General features: G+C 39.1%; 1 long non-coding RNA gene across 1 annotated transcript in view; it reads right to left on the bottom strand.

Moving 5' to 3' along the window:
- Nucleotides 1-17,120, bottom strand: part of LOC127417223 (uncharacterized) — a 29,040-nt gene extending 11,920 nt beyond the window's left edge. The window contains exon 1 of the long non-coding RNA XR_007893242.1: nt 16,848-17,120. This is a non-coding gene — a long non-coding RNA (uncharacterized LOC127417223). The remainder of the gene's footprint in view (nt 1-16,847) is intronic.
- Between the last annotated feature and the right edge of the window lie 971 nt (nt 17,121-18,091).

Raw genomic sequence — 18,091 nt, forward strand, 5'->3', positions numbered from 1 at the left:
AAATAAGGTGCTTTTTAAACTGTTCAGAGGTCTGCTTAAGAGTTCCATTCATCCAAAAACACTGTTGTTTAAACCATTAATTGATTAGGCAGAAAGACATTTTCAGATGCAGCCAAAGTTAGTGTAAAACAGCCCTAATAAAGGTGTAGGATCCTAGCGTCCTCCATCGGTGTTGTTGATTTAGTTGTTGCAATTGAATTGCACATACAAAAAACGTCAGAAGAAAAATGGTCGATACTAGATGACTACAGGGGTTACTATTGTAAATAGTTGTAAAGTCTCCTCAGGTGTCCTATTCTTCTAAAGAGTTCTCATCTAGAAAGTTACTAAGGGAAAAGTACCGGGACTGTACGTGGGAAAGGGGCTGATTCTCTCACCATCATTTACTCACAATTATGCCATCTCAAACTCATATGACTCTCTATAGCGGAACACAAACAAAGATTTTAAAAGGATATATACACTACCGTTCAAAAGTTTAGGGTCACTTACTCATTCTTTATTTTATTTTTTATTTTTCACATTTTAGAATAATAGTAAAGTCATCACAACTATGGAATAAATGAAATGGAAATATGGGAATTATGTTGTGACTAAAAAAATCCAAAATAAATCAAAACTGCGTTATATTTTAGCATCTTCAAAGTGGCCACACTTTGCCTAGATTTTGCAGAAATGTACTCTTGGCATTTTCTCAACCAACTTCTTGAGGTATCACCCTGAGATGCTTTTTAAACAGTATTGAAGGAGTTCCCATCTATATGCTGGGCACTTACTGGCTGCTTTTCTTAATTATTCGGTCCAAGTCATCCATTTAAAAAAAAAAAAAATGTTTAATATTATTTTAGTTTTGTAATTAAATAAATTAATATGTTGGCACAATAATATTTTTATCTACAAAACTAATTTCAAACATTTAAGCACACGCCTTCAGATCAAAAGGTTTTTAAGATCATGAGAAACATTTCAGGCAAGTGACCCCAAACTTTTGAACGGTAGTGTAAGTGTTTGTCCATACAAAGGGACCAAAACTTTCAAGCTCCAAAAAGGACATAAAGGCATCAAAATGGTAATCCATATGATTTGAGAAGTTTAATTCCTGTCTTTAAAAGTGATCGGTTTTGGGTGAGTAACAGCAAATTTTAGCTCCTTTTTCACTATAAATCTTGACATCTGCAGTCTCTTTGGCACAGTCATGATTTGAAGCTCGATTACACTTCCTCGCACTTGAAGTATAAGCAGAGCATTGAACACGCGCTCTGTGCATTCCGATGTGAAGGCTGTTTCACGTGGTAGGCAGTAAACTATGCTGCCTTCTAAGATATCCTTATAATGCCTAATAATATACCTAAACGTGAAGAGAAAAGTTGACAACAAATGTATTTCATTCAATACCTAAAAGTACCAATGAAATACAGTAGTTGTTTTGTTAATCCTGTTAGAGTTATTTTTATGCTAATTAAAGTTTGTGTTGTTAGCTTAGCAACATGGTAACATCAATCTCTTTTGGAATCAATTGTGAGACAGTTTCCTGTGTTACATCCAAAGTTGCTGCCTATGTAGAACATATATAAATCAATATACGGTTCCATTTCAATTAAGGTACTACCTTAGAAGGCAGCTGTCAATGTAGACACTCTGCTGAAAAGACCAGCACTGCTGGTCACCAGTTTATGATGTGTTTTGTGTGCTGGTGTCCCACCAGGCTTTTTATCTAGCTTAATTAGCTTCTTTAGAAAGACCATGCTGGTCTACAAGCTTCACCAGCAAGGTTTAGCTGGTGAAAAGCATGGCCATGCTGGTCCACCAGCTAGACCAGCACCAAATTGCATTCTGGTTAAGCTGGTCTTTTCAGCAGGGCAGTATACAGCAAGGCAGCTCACTACGTTTTGAAACAAAACAAAAGACACATAGAGTACGCACACATCACACAAACGCATTTAACGGGAAAGGTTTATTGTTGTTCTAGTTTCTTTTTTTATTGTTGCTTGTGTTAGCAGCAACATCTCTTGAGGCATTTCTCATGACAATGCTGGTTTAACCACTCTGAAAAACATTCCATTTACAACACTTTTTGGCAGCTTAATTATATTCTTTGTGATCTCTACTGTAATTGCTCGCACAGATTGTCCCCTGGAGTCTTCCAATGTCACCTCCTTGTCTATTTCAAGGGATGTCAACTTTAACTTTTTCCTACATGCCCAAAATCTCCATTTAAAAGCTTACAGTGCTGTAAAAGCTAGAGGCCATAATGAGATGCTAGCTTTGGCACAAACCATGGGAAAGCCAGTGTTAGCGCCATAGCAGCTAACCGCGTTTTGAGTAAGTGGTCGAAGCTGTAGCATGCCACAGGAATTAATGTAGCTGTTAGCATGGGTGTGTCCTTAGTTCATCTGTGGCTTGTCCCAGAGCTCTGGGGTTAATATAACTGAAGAGTCGCTAACTGCCTGGGTGAATGAAGACAGTCTTAAAGTTTGTTATTGAAGTGACAGAGAATTATTACAGTCATTTACAAATGGAAGTCAGACTCTGAAATAATCTATATTTTCCCATGCAATTTAACAAATTTTAATAACAGTGTTGGCAACCATTTTAGATTATCCAATACCAGCTAGTAGACTTTCAAAATGAGCTTTAGTAACCCTGCTGAAAAAAAAAACCCTGGTGGTGTCCCCACCAGGCTTCTTAACTAGCTTAACCAGCTTCATCTGAAAGCCATGCTGGTCAACCAGCTTCACCAGGTTTTACTGATGAAAAGAATGGCTATGCTGGTTCACAAGCTAGATCAGCACCAAACCAGCACTAACCAGGATAAACTAACCTAGACCACCCTGGGAATTGCATGCTGCATAAGATGGTCTTTTTAGTTGGGATTATCCCATTGAACCAACTAATTGAAAATAAAAGTTACAAATAAGATCTCTGATATTTCTTTTGTTTCTCTTAGACAAAAATTAGATTTAAATGATAGAAAATTGAGTCTTTTGCTCACATCTCCTACTTCTCAGACTTTTCCTGTGGAGAAAACGGCCACAGTAATCTTAAACGTGTCTTCTCTAGCGTTTCAAAAGAGATCCCAACAATGTCTCACTGTGCAAAAATTTGCCAAGGTACAAAGTCTGCAATATAGAGTCAAAGATTTCAAAATTAACTTAAACATGTCTCATCAAACTCTTTTAAGACACATTCTGAGCAATGCTTTCCACATGAAAATTCTCCAGTCTTGCTGTATGTAACAGTTGTCTCGTTTGTGTTTAGTTGAGACAAATATTGCAAGTCATCAAGTCTCCCTCTACCCCATGGAACCACAATCCAAAGAACCATCAAGCCATGTCAACCCAATGAACCTCTGAGACAGACACTCTAGGATACCTTTTCATATAGTCATGCACAAATCATTCATTCAGCCCACTTGGAATTTTTCCAGATTGAAGCAAGACTTAAACTAATATGGGTGCTTTACATTCAAGGCTCAAAGTCTCTGTCTTTTTCTCTCATGCTGTTGCCAGGGATTATACTTCTGAAAGATGAGAAGCACTGTAGACAGTGTGGATGGGATAATCAATCAGGCGGTGCAGGAGAATGTGAAAGCATAGAAGCTAAGGCAAGGAGAGGGCAGCAAAATATAATACATATACATGGTTATGAGTGCAGGCTGCATCTGCACCAGGGAATTGGAGTCATAAATCAAAAAGGCTGTCAGAGGACAGAGAGAGAGAGTGAGAGAGAGAGAGACAGGCAAAAGTAGTGTGACTAAGAGAGAGAGAGAGAGAGAGAGAGAGAGAGAGAGAGTGTGTGACACTGTCACTGACTCTTCTGCTCCCTCCTTCACTGGAATGCAATTTCCTGGAATGTCAGGCGGAGAGATGGGGAGCAGATAACGTGCCATGAGCGTGAGTGTGTCTGTCCTCCACCCCATCCACAGCGGCAACGCAGCTCAACCCAAATCTCATTACAGAGACATGATAGAATTTGCTCAGTGTGTAACCTCATTATTCTCACTCACAGATAAGGCCTGTAATTGGCCAGATCTACAGAATGGAGAAGAAAGAGGAACTGGCAAAACAGGTGTGTGTGTGTAACTGGCCAGGACTACACCAAAAGAAACAGGAAGTGACTGACGTTTCAAAATATGTGTGTGTCTAAGACTGACCAACAGCATGTGCACAAAGTACTTTATGTGCAGGAGATTGTTGCCGTGTAAGTGGGTCTCATTGCATCATGCGGATTTAAAAACTGGTCAGACCTGTATACAGTTAAGAGTGTGGGTGAGAGCCCTCTGGGCAAACACTGTTACGGTTTGTTTTTATCCAATGTCAGTTCCTCTCTCCTTGCCAAAAAGCACAGTTGATTTAAGGAATCAGTGTGAAAAATTGACTGAAACTGCAGTATGTTGCCTTTCAAGGTGATTTCTAGAGGGACGTTGGATGGAAATTAGATAATAAAAAAAAAAAACTCTAAAAACCAGGGCAATCGTGCCTTTATTTTCATTTGGGTGAAGTAAATTGACGGTCTTAGTTGTGTCTCATAAAAATTGTTGTCTTGGAGAAACAAAAAAACAAAGCAAAAAATAAAATAAACAAATAAAAAAGCCAAACAAACAAATAAAAAAAACAAAGTCAGGTCATCATTATTAATTAGTTATGGAGTCATATTTTCTCTTGTGTGAAATATTTGTGGACTATAAAACTAATATAACAGATAATGTATCATTCTAATTAATTAGAAAGACATTTATTGACATTTTCCCCAGTAGTTCAGTGATTCTGTGCTCTATAGTTATTCATAGTACACTAAAAAAAAAACAAAAAAAAAAAACAAATTCATTAACTTTACTTAATTTAAGAAAGTTTTTACAAGCAATTTAATTAAGTTACTTCTAATTAACTCAGTTTCATTAAACCAACATAATTTAGTTGGATTAGGTCAAATCAATTTACTTTATATGTATTTTAATGTATTTTTATTAATTTACTAAGGTTCATTTAATTAATTGTCCTATGTTGGTACAGATTAATATTTTTTTATAATCATTAGTATATGCTAGGTGAGCAAGTGTAAGAACAATGAAACTGTTGTACCATCAGGTTAATAACAACTGCTTAAAGAACTCAGCAGTAATCAAATCAAACATTGCTTATAAGCACAAGGCCATCCTCAACCAAAGCACAAGCACCAGTCTTCACCACAATGGTAACCCTCCAAACTCCAGCCAAACAAACACTACTTTTAAAAAATGATAAAAACAGAACAGTAAACATGAACAAAACCTGTTCTTATCTTGCTCAGAATTGCATAAAATAACACTTAGTTTCAACATTTGTTCACACCATCCAGTCCCTTGCAAAGCATGCTGGGAAATTGAAATCCCCTGGACAGTTTCATCAATGCTACAAAAAATATTAGTGTAGACCTTACTCCATTAAATTTTACAAATTTAATTGAATTTAACTAAATGAATTTAAGTTAAGACAAAATGTTCTAGAATTGTGTTGCTTTAGTTAATTTTAATTAAGTGAACAACCTGCAAAAATCCTTTTTTTTGAGTGTATATGCTTAGGCTGCATACTTGCTCAAAACCACAAAAAAGGATCTGAAAGCTATAAAACCTCTTAACCCCATGTTTCACCCTCATTGCAATTTGTCAAACAGTACATTAGTTAGAAATCACTGAAATGAGAGAATAATAACAGTAATGTGGTGGAGACCGCCATAACTAAATATTGTGTGTGTCTGTGTGTTGTTATCTCTCCCAAGGACCACCCATCAATCTGTCTGCCCTGCTGCCACACACATGCAAACCTTGAGGTCACTGCAGCTTTCACTCTCACACACAGTAAGCATACCCTAACGTCCACACGCCCTGTGCCGGATCAGAGGTACTGTTTCAAAACTAACATGGAAAATCACACTGTGGCTATAAGACTAAAAGTCATAGCTGATTCAGACTGGACGAGTGTGCTTACTCTGTAGGCCTGTTTCATGTCCAATCAAGCCCACCGCAGAGAGTGTGGCCAAAACATAAACATTTATTCTGTATTTAGCTCTCTTTCTAGGTTATTATTTCTCATTTAGAATCACTGTAACAGACCATTGCTCAAACCAAAACAAATTGGCTTTATAAATTTGTCTCTTTTGGTTCTTGACTCTGTAGACTCTTAAAAAAGGTCCAGTTAGATCCAAAGCATTTTACAGCTTAATGCCATTGGACAACCTTTTCCACAAATAACTTTTTATTCCCTTGCTCTTTAGGAAACCATCAGTGGCCCCCAAAACTATTTAGACTCTTAAGCCACAAAAAGCGTATGAATGTCATTGCGTTAGATAAGAACATATCAAACCAAGCATTTATTTTAAAGAAACATAGCACAAGCAAAAAAAATAAATAAATAAATAAAATAAAAAATGCAAGCAAAACATTTCACGAAGAGAAGTTTTAAATAATAATATGAATAATAAACAATAAGTATGTCCTGTAAAGTATATGAAGAATTTCTGTTTGTCAAACTTTAGTGAAACATGTCCATAGTTATAGTAAACTACACCTGTGTTTACTTTGCTAGGACACCTGTGTGAACTTGAGGGGAACTGACTTCATACATACACTAAAATTCCCTTTTCAGTTGGCTGAAAGTAATTGCAAAAATGGCTAAGAAAATGATGTTAGTTCCAAGAAAAAAAACATTATTCTTTGCCGATGACAAGTGGTTTGATATTTTGTATGCAATTTGGGGCTGGCCATTATGGCTGCAATAATTATATCTCAATATTTTTCAGCTTATTGATGATATTCAATATTTATCTAAATAATTCTGTATTTGTTTTAAAATAGCATTAAAGTTTTTTTTTTTTTTTTTTTTTTTTTGTCAAAGGAACCATCATTTCAACCAAACAACCATTGTAGCCAACTATATTGAAAATGTTTAATTCATGAAATAAAAATGTAAAAATAATGAAGGCATGTTTTCTACAGCTTTCACTAAATTAACACAACGAACAACAGTATTTAGTCACTTTTGTTTAGATGCACCAATACAACAATACAGTAACAAAAAGTAATATTTTCATACATAGTATTTTTAGTAAAACAATTCACTCACTTTTGAAGCCCAGTTGAATTGTATTATAATACAATATAATACTGAATTATTATTATTATTTGAATGAGGATTATATTTGTTTTGTACAATAGTAAAATATTTTTGTCACATTTACTTTACTTTGAGCTTTTATTTTATTGATAGAGCCGCAGAGGTTGTTATTTAAGTAAATAAAATAATCTCTGACAGCGCTTCTCTGTCGGTGATAAAATTATGGAGAAAGGAGCTCTTATCGCTATTTGATGTTCAAAACAAGCCCAGAAGGGACTTGTGATAGAAATCAAGTATTTTTAAGCCTATGTAAGGCACATTTTAATTACCACAGAAGCACACCAAATCTTAACTACCAAACTCAGAATGAGATGTTTATGTTTGCAAGTGCTTTTCATGGTGAGTTCAAAGTGGTGGACGACGCTGGCATTGCCACCCTGACGCAAATCATGAATGTGGCTTTATGATTGCTGTAGCAAAGCAGATAGCCACAGTCTACTGACAGATTAATATTGTGGAGGATGACAGTTTAAGGGATTTAATGCCCATTGCAATGAAGATGCAACCTATATGGGGACTATTTTTTTTTTTCAAGTAGTCAACATCCCAGTTAGACTTTGGGAAAAGTTAAAAAAGTTTAACTAAACGACCAGTGTGACTAAACGACCAGTGACTAAACGACCAGTCACGGTTCGTTTTGTCGTTACGTGCCATTGTGTTACTACAATAATAGACCGGTGTGCAACACAGTGTCACTTAAATGGTCCACATATCAGACAGACACATTTGAGCTCATAATGTTAAATGCTCACCTGTTTCATTATCCCTCTCTCTCTCCTCAACAATTCCCTGTAACTTTTACCTGTCTTGTCTAATGATAAAAAGGCAAATATCAATAAAACTAATATCATATACCATCTGCAAATATGCGCATATCTTGTTTAAACAGATGTAATAAACCAACCTCACACAACTTCAGCAGATCCAGCGTCCTGTGGACATTCTCATAAATCTTCCTCTGAAGCACTTATTCTAACAGTCTCCCCTCAACAGTTCCCTGTAACTTTTTTAATGACAAAAGGCAAAAATCAATAAAAACTTCTATTATATGCAGATATCTCATTTGTAAGACATGCAGACATGTCATTCACGAACCTCACAAAAATCCAGCGTTTTCTTCCCATCGAGCACTCATCTAATATCTTCCTCTGAAGCACGTATCCTGTCAGCCAGAATCAAAAACTTCAGGATAGGATAAAAAGTTCCTATTATTCACAAATCATGATGGTCCGTCTATGACAATCCAAGTAGGCGATCCAGGCCGTTTAAACTGTCTTGGAGATTGTTGCTCATGCTGAATCCGCAGAGAATGTGAGTGCAACTTCAAGACTGCGTCCGAAACCAGGAAAATGCTGCCTCTGGAGGCTGTATACAGAGGTACGATGAAAATAAGGTGCTTTTCAAACTGTTTGGAGACCAGTTTCCTTAAGAGTTCCATTCATTCAAAACAGATGTCAGTTAAGCCATTAACTTATTAGGCAGCAATGTAGCAAGTCAGCTGCCTACGTTTTCGGATGCAGCCCAAGGTAAAAGCGCTTCACATGTGCTATAAGTAAATGTCTTATTCACTATGCACTGTATGTAAAAAAACATTTTTCTATATTTTTTGTGTAAATGCGATTGCTAATGTAGACATGCCATCCATGGTTGCTGGACTGCTGTGTGTATTGTTATTTCCTCCTTCCTAATATATTAACAATTTCTTCATGAACAAATAAATTACTAAAATGTTATGACTAAACAGAAATCTGAAGAAACTATTATCTACCATTTAAAATACAATATAATTTTTTAGTTTTGTGTGAAATTGAGTAAATATAGTGCTTAATAAGAGTTTATTATTATTTATTTATTTTTTAGCAATTTTATGTTTGTTATTTACTGTATTAAACTGTGTGTTGTATCGGCCTATCGGCCACCCTGCTCTCTGAATATCGGCATCAGGCATTAAAAAAAACCATATCAGTTAACCACTACAAAAAGCACTACAAATTATCACGATAAAATCGTGAATATTCGATATATCGCCAGGCCATAATGCAATTTCATAAATTTCATACATTAAGCGTGGCCTAAGTGTCCAAGTACTTTTTGGGGCCACTGTATGTAATGATGCTTCAATAAACCCAGAAACCAATACGCTGACCATCAATAACTGTTTTACTCTCAAAAGCCATATAGCCTCAAGAACCCAATGTAGAATACACAGATAAAATGGTTCATGATAAGAACAGGATTCTTTGCTGAGCCTAAATGCCCCAATATACTTCCGGAGAAGTTCTTCTTAATTCTTTGTTCAGGGGTAAAAAGAAGTTCGAAACAGCCGTGCAACGGTGTACTGTTTGTGAACATTCAGACATCGCCACACCGCTATGGGAGGCATTTAGAAGTACATTTAAATATGAGGATGCTCTGTAAAACCTTAACTAATGTGACATTTAAATGTGTTATTAATGACTTTATGCCTCATTTTATGAGTAGAATTCACACTAGATCAGTAAAAGATGCCTTTTTTAACCACTCTATGATTATTTAAAGTAATATATATGCAGTAGAAAATTTGCAATTTGTCTTGTTTACATTCTGAATTCATGATGCTAATGCGCATTTACGGCCATAATATGCACCTATTTAAACAAAAAATAAATAAATGCATGACGTTCTTGGAAAATGTATCTACATGAACGATTGTACAAATGTAGGTACATTTTTACCAGCTCGCTAATAAATGCATGGCGGTGTGTTAATGTTGACTGATGTTGACTTAATATTGACTGATGTTGACTGACTGAACAGGAATTAGCTGTCAGCCTTAATGTAGGTGGAGCTCCAGATCACACCAACCAATGACAGTAAAAGGTGTTTAGCAGCCGGTAAGATGTTTTCCTAAAATTTTGCATAGGCGAGCTATTAAAAATTACCGAAATGAACTCAAAAACACCTTGTTTTTGGCCAGTTTTTGTTCTAAATTACTTCACACCCATTCATTCTTCAATTTGGTATATCAGGGCCTTAAAGTTCTCCAAGAAACAACTGAACCTTTATTATCTCTCTTTTTTCTCTCTTTTCACAATCCTCCTATCTGCATTGTTTTCTCTTTACATTTTAATCTTTTAATCCCTCCGGCATGTTCATTTACATTTCCATGTGCTGATGCAAGAACAGCCATCCCCATCTGATATATATATATATATATATACACACACACACACACACACACATATATATACATATGTACAAATACAAATATTTTATATACAGTACAAGGGAATGTAATGCAGAAGAGGTAGGATATGTTAAATAAATATAATTGACTAAGCTGTGTATTGCACATAATTGTATGCTGATCCCTGCCATTAAATGAATAAACCCAGGTCTGATCTCAGATCAGAAGCAGCATTGCTCCTATGAACCACGATCAGTGCTGAAGTCTGGAGTCTGACAAATTCATCAGCTGACAGGGGGTTGGATGTGGGAGGGTTTGACTACACTGGGACCTGCCAGGGCTGTCATTACACACTGAATGGCTTCTCCCACACACACACAAACACAGGCAGCTGGTTGTCTGTCCTCTGAGAAGGCAGACATAATAACAGAGAGAGAGAATTCAGATCAAAACAGAAAAACAAAATGAGAGGAAGACAGAAACTGTGGATTTGTAAGTAAAAGAGAGTGGGAGTGAGGGGGAGGGTGGGAGGGAGAGACAAGGGGTGTAGCGTTACCCCCTATTTTTTGTTCCTTTTCCTCTCTCGGTGAAGGCATGTTGACATGTCATGAATTCAGTTCCTGCTGCGTGAAAGCTCAGTGTGTGTGAAGTCAAACAGCTAGAGCAGCACATTAGTGTCACACACACCTAGAAAAACACACAGACAGACACACACAGCCATCATATAAGGGGTGTTATGAGTGTGGAAAGGGCAAACGGGCCCACTCAGAGAACAGGAAGGCATCCCAATCTGAAGAGGCCTGTGTCTGTGAATGTGTGTGTGTTGGTGTGTGTGGTGTCTCCTCCCTCCCTTTCAAGTGTGACAGTGATTAATGGTTCTCAGCTGTCATGTACATTACTCACATGACCTCTCCTTTTCACTGACACACATTTTCTTTCTGTCTTTCTATAGCAGACACCACAACTCCACGGGGCGGGGCTGAGCAGACACAAACAGAAAGACTAGAGGATAAAAAAACAGAAGAGGGTGGAGGAAACAACATGTGGTTCCCTCTGGACGGTGAGCAGCAGCTATTTGAGCATGCTGATACCCCTTTTCCAGAGAAATTATGCTGGCTGTTGTGCCAGAGCCAGTGCTTGGCTGTGGCGTCTGCAAACCTTCCTCAGAACCGGCTTGAGTTTTCACTGACTAGATAGTCATACTATGACCTAACTGACTATTTTTCTACATAACCTGTCCATAAATAGGTTACATTTACATGCACTTGAAAAGTTTGAATTCAGTCAGACTAAAACAATAATTCATCTTTTGAAAATGTCATGTAAACGCTTTAGAATTTCAGTCGTTTTTTTGCGAAGTCTGAAGAACAGAAGCCTGTCACAGGAAAAAGGACAAAACCACTAATAAGGGGGCAAGAGCACAAATATATACGTATATGCATCAGTGTGTGTGTTTGTTTTTTTGTGTGTGCATTAGGTCTTCTCATGCCTCTGTCAGTTTGAAGAAACTAAGACACCCAACGTCAGCCATTACTCCTTCTCCCACCCACCCTCCCTCTCTCTCTGAATGATGGATGGAGAGGAATAAAAAGTTTCCTCTCCTGGATCGAGCCATCGTCATCAAGTAGCCATCTGCTTTCAATCTCTGCATTCCACCAAGCCTTCAACCACTGATCTTGGACCAGAAACGTTCCCAAACCCTGCAAAGACTTTTACCAAAGGAATGCGTAAAACTGATCATAGATCAGGTCTGTCAGACAACGACAATTCCATTCTTCCTCTTCAGGGTTCGGGGGGGGGGGGGGGGGGGCATGCAGTGAGGAGAACGAGCCAGTCAAGCTGACAAAAGAGGAATGCCTGACGAGGCATTGCAGCTGGGGTTGTGAATCCAATATAAAAAGAACCAAAAGTTCTTTAGGGAAATTACTTTGCTAAGCACCGCATTCAGCCAAGTCTCCGATTTATTTAATGCACTTTTTTTCAGTTGACAAAAACCCTGGACTGAAAAAGAGCAGGTTTGCCTTCTGAAAGGTTTACGATAGTTCCAGGCTTTAAAAGTGTGATAGCGTCACAAAAATCCTCCTTTAGCTCTCCACCCTCCAAAGTGGAATACAAAAGAGAGGATCCTCTGTGAAAAGAAAATGAAAAGAGGGGATAGGAAGAAAGGATCGAGAGCTCCAAACTTCAGAGTAATTACCCATGAGGCTCCTCCCAGCTCTCTGTGCAGGGCTGTCACAGAGTTATGGCAGGAGTGGAAAGTATGTGAATTTATACAAACGATTTTAACCGTAGTGGCGCAAGCCTTTCTGTCAGACTTGATTTATTACCAACAACGGATTAATGCAGGAGAGGTGAGAAGGTCAGAAGCTACAGAACAGAGAAGAGAGAGAGAGAGAGAGAGAGAGAGAGAGAGAGAGAGAGAGAGAGAGAGAGAGAGAGAGAGAGAGAGAAAGATTTTTCAGGCCACACAACAAAACTGTCATGATTGTGTAAACATGCTTGTCTTGCTCTTACAGCTGCTTCCACCTCTCCATCTTCAACATTAGTCAGGTGGAAGAGAAAATAGTAGTGTAGAGAATCTTGGAGATGAAAGTTTTGTATTAACAGTTTGTATTTCCAAGAATAGTATGCAAGATTAGAATTGGTGTGGATTTTTGTTGTCTGCATTCATTTATGCTTTTGTGCTGATATATCCCACAGTTCCATACACTTTTAACATTTTCAGTTGTGGAAAAATGGTGAGATATGTGAGGCTGTCACAGCAACTTCTAAAATAATGACCATAAAAGTTAAGTATAAATGAATTTAAAGGTGCACTACCTAGCATAACAGGGGGGTTACCAAGATGAGTAGTATTCAGCTGGCTATGTGATCTCAACCTGGAGGCCGCCTTGAGGAAGCCCATGTGAAATAAACATGCTTTCATTAGGCTATTGATATGGATTCTTCATCTTATGTGAGTGATTTTAAACATATTTTTTTAAAAGTACTACTCATATCTTTATGGCTAAAGCTTTTTAGTGAGAAATTAAAAAACTGAGTACATCTTTAAGTAGTGTTGGGTTCGAGTTCACCGTAGTCAAGTCAGAGTCAAGTCAGAGTCTTTAAACAATCGAGTACGAGTTGAGTCCGAGTCCAAAAGGGGCCGAGTCGGACTCAAGACCGAGTCCATAACAGGCCGAGTCTAAGTCGAGTCTGAGTCTGAGTCCGAATGAATCTGTTCAAGAATCTGAATTAAAATTGTAACCGTAAACTCAACATCAATATTTTAAGCTTATTTTAACCTTCACAACTAAGAAAAACAATTTGTCAATATGAATGCAAAAAAACTATTACTAAAAATAATTATTAGTATCTGTAATGGGTAAGGATGGGCAAGGTGCCTCCGGCTCGTCTTTATCCCCCTCCCAGCTGATTAGAACAATTCAGGGCCAGGCGTGCATCCTCATGGCCCGGCCACGCCCTCCTCCTCGTCACAATTCTCCACCGCATGACTCAGGCTGGGGAAGCCACCGGCATGATGTACTCCCCTCCCTTCCTGGAGGGGAGGTGTTGCCCTTCCGGCCGTCCTTCTGCTGGTAGGTCTTCCCTGCCTCTCTGGAGCCCTGGGTGAGACGAGGGGAGGGAGAGAGGGAAAGAGCGAGGGGGAGAGACAGAGAGAAAAAAAAAAAAACTCGCTCGCCGGTCCCCGGACATGCCGTCACCTGGTCCTCAGCCACTCCTCTGCCCTCTGGCGGACGACAGCCGCTCTTCCCCTGGCAGATGGCAGCGAGTCCTCCGACCCCTGGTGGAAGGAGCGGTTCTTCCCCTCCCTGACAGACGGCAGTGGTTCCTCCGACTCCCAGCAGCGACTCCTGCAGCTGGCAGCGACTCCTCCGACCCCTGGCGGATGGCCGCGGCTCCTCCCTGGCGGACGGCAGCGGTGAGGACTCCACGACAGTGCATCCCTCCTTCTTCACGGGTTTTGGCACCAATGTAACAGGTAAGGATGGGCAAGAAGGAGACGGGAACCGGCTGAGCAGTCAACGAAACTTTTAATGACATAAATCAGCTTAACCCTTTAAAGCCTGTAGCCCAAAATTCCGAAAATTCCATTCTGTGCCAGAATATGATATTCATATCAATTTTCATATTACATTCATATTCATATAACATCACACACCTGAACTGTATATACCATATTGAAGAGAAGAACTAGTGTTTTCAAATGATATAAATATATGTATGATTATTTAAGGCTAATCATCCTTTATCAATAAGATTTCACACAGCAATTTTTACAAAAATCTTCTCCGGCCACCATACTTCAGACAACTGCATTTTCAACCATTTTAATTACAAGCTAGAGGGAAACTTCTATTGTTTGAAAGTTATGAATATTCTAGTGATTAGTGGGAAAATGGAATAAAACAAACATTTAGAATATTAAGATACATTTCACATGACCACTCCTCAAATACTCCTTTTGAGCACCTGTAATAATAAATTGAGATTGCATCTGAAATTGAAGGACACAAACACTGAAATATACATTTTATGTGTTCAGTAAAACACACACTTTATTTAATTTGAACATTAGAATTACTCACGAATTACACAGCAAAACATACAAAATCAAACTTTCGAACTATCTACAGTAAATACATTTTTAATAAAGAGTGCAGGAACAGAATATATATAAATTCATAAATACTCAACAACTGCAATACCTGTGGAGAGAAGAGAGGGAGAAAAGAGGGGAGGGGAGGGGGAGGACAACACCAGTAAACACAGCCCAACCTAGGCCTCTTCGTGAAACTGGTCACACTCAGCTGAGTGCCAAGACTGAAAACAGTTCCTATCGTGAACAAAGCAAAGTCTTTTGCTATTACATTCCGGCGCAACAAGCTACTTTAGTTTTATTTTTAGTCCCACTTTTCTGATAGCATAGCCAACGTCTCTTAGAGGACCCTTCAAATTTAGGGACATGGGCTGTGTGGAATGATGAAGGAGGGACTACAGGCTTTAGTGTATGCAAAGGGAAACTTTTGTGAATATCGATACCTCCCAACTGACGAGCCAGGTTTTCTCTGAAATCTATCTGGGTTAAGTTCACCAGCCTTCACTCATCCCCTGGTGCCACATGAATGTGTTGCCATTCCTTAAACAATATGAAACTACTGACGACGGCAATGTCTATGAAGTGAAAAAAAAAAAAAAGTCTTCCACCACTTCTGAGTTTTTTGTAGGACATCGTAAGATTTTATCATTTGGTCTGACCTATCAACACCGCCCATGTTTTTGTTATAATCGCTGATGACAGTGGGCTGGAGGGCTACTTCTTTTGTCCAGTCACCATCATTTTTTACAAACCTAGTCATTTCAGTTGAGCCATTCGCATTGTGGAAATTGGAGTGGCATGTAACTGCACGCGTGTCCTTCCACTGAATTACAAGTATATTCCCCTCAATCCTACACCACCTCATATCCCCATGAGCTGTCTTGCGTTCCCATCTTTTGATGTCTTTAAATTCTGCAGGAACAGTTTACGATTCACCCTGCATGTCCCAAAGGCATTAGTTCCCATTTCTAACAACTTAACCATAAGAGCTGGGGACGTGTAAAAGTTGTCAAACCAAACATTGTGGCCCCGGTCTTTGAATGGCTGCAGTAATGATTCAACTACTTTGGTGGCCAAGTCAGTGACATGCCCATCATGATTACCTGTGTAAACATTAAAGTCGAGAGTATACCCCGAGTCTGATGTTGCAGTTACCCTTAATTTAAAACCCCACTGAGTAGGCTTGCCCTTCATTTATTGTTTAAATCCTGACCGAGCTTTAGACTTGACCATACGTTCATCTATTGCAAGATTTTGGTTAGGCTGAAAGAGCTGCTGGCATTTTTGTTTGAGGTGGTCCATAAGATAACACAACTTCCTAAGGCAATCCTGATTATCCTCTGTGGTAGGGTCTACATGTAGAGCTGCTAAAAGAGCCTTGTAGCGGTCATGTGCAATAAATTCCCTCGCCCACGAGCCCTGAAGTGACTTGGTTCCTCAATGACGATGGGAATCAGGGAGAATTAAAAACCCCATGTAAATGAGCAACCCAAGAAATTTGTAAAATTAATCGGGGGTCACCTCCATCCAAGCTCCTTGGTAGTTGGAATATGATGGACAGTTTAGGACGAGCTCCCACCCCTGACGGTTTGTAAATCTGCATTTCTCAGCAACTATAGCCAGAGTAAAAAACAGCATGAAAAAGTCAATTTCTCGCAACATCTTATTGGAGGTTGATCTCACAGCCTGACACATGCTACCTAAGTCAATACCGAATGGACAGCTAGGCTTAAATGGGTGAGGTTTTGGTGCCTGTGAATCGATGTCAGAGTACGAGGGATAAGAAACAGAGTCAGGGAAGCGTTTACGCTTTCTAGCTGACTTGGGACCTGTGCGAGAATGGCTAGCCATACCCAAAATAATAAGAGTAACAGTGTTAGTGTTACTGTGAGTATCAGTCATATGAGAAATGGAAACAAACAATACATACACATTCATATATACCCAGTTGATGGTCTTGGCTGGGGATCAGGTTCCATCTCATCCTCCATCTCCTGGTGGTCCCGGTCTTCCTGCAGTAGTTCCTGGTCCAACAGATCTTCCTCCTGTGTGCTCATGCCCTCAAATGCAGGGAGCCATAGTCTTTCCATCTCTACAACAGAAAAAAAAAGTACACAATTGGTAGCCAGCAGTGTGTACTTCACAAATCCATACACTGAATAGTCAAAGGCTTGCAGACTAACCAGAATATCCAACTGCAGACAGCCCTCTCACATTTTCCTTGTGAACAGGAAGCTACACACAACCTAAAATCATGTCTGTGTGATGGATTGGTAAGGCTATCTGCTAAATTATAGAAAGATATCTACCATTTTTTTATTACATGGGAAAATCAACAATCTAGATAACTTATCTAACTAGCAGGCCAGTTTCAAGGCAGGTCTGAACAGTGTTGGGCCTCATGTATTCAGATAGAAGACAAAGGCAGGCCTAACACAGTCATAAAACCTAACTCAGGCCCATATACCAAGTCATAAATTTTACTGATAAAAATCACACCAAAATCAAACAAAGGGAGTCCAAAACAGACTACAAATCCCATGAAGCCTTGCTCACTAAAGGATCGAACTCTCAACTCCTATTGGATGAGGCACACAACAGAATGTCCCTCAACCATGACATCATCAGGAATAGAAATACCTCTGAAATGCTTCCAGGATTTGCTTCCAGCCCGTTCTCAGGTGTAGCCTCGTGGCACATGGAAGTAACGTCCAACTTGAAACTGTGGCCATACAATCTCCATCTCACTGGATGAGTTGGGATTACTCTGTGTTCCACCGAACACTATAACGGATCCGAAGGAGACCGCCGAGCAATCCACATCTTCATCCGTTTGCCTACAGAAGTGAAGAGAGAAAAGATTTCTCTTCCATCTTCAATCAAGTCGAGGTCGCTGATTTCTCCGCCAGCCCACCGAGAATCAGCAGCCGTACTGCCCGCCGACAAAGCGAGGAAACGGCCTCCCATCATCACCTGAGCCTCGAGGAACCGAGTCGGAGTTAAAGGACGGATGAACACACATTCTACGTCCTCAACCGATTCAAGTAAGAGGTTTACATCTGGGCAGAGATAGAATATTATAGTGTGTTATTCTTGTGTATCAAGGTTATTGCTTGTACAGTTTACGGACCACCGAGTCCGCTCATTGCAATTAATACTCAGGGTATTAATTAT

Source organism: Myxocyprinus asiaticus, chromosome 3 (assembly GCF_019703515.2).
Source record: "Myxocyprinus asiaticus isolate MX2 ecotype Aquarium Trade chromosome 3, UBuf_Myxa_2, whole genome shotgun sequence".
NCBI lineage: Eukaryota > Metazoa > Chordata > Actinopteri > Cypriniformes > Catostomidae > Myxocyprinus > Myxocyprinus asiaticus.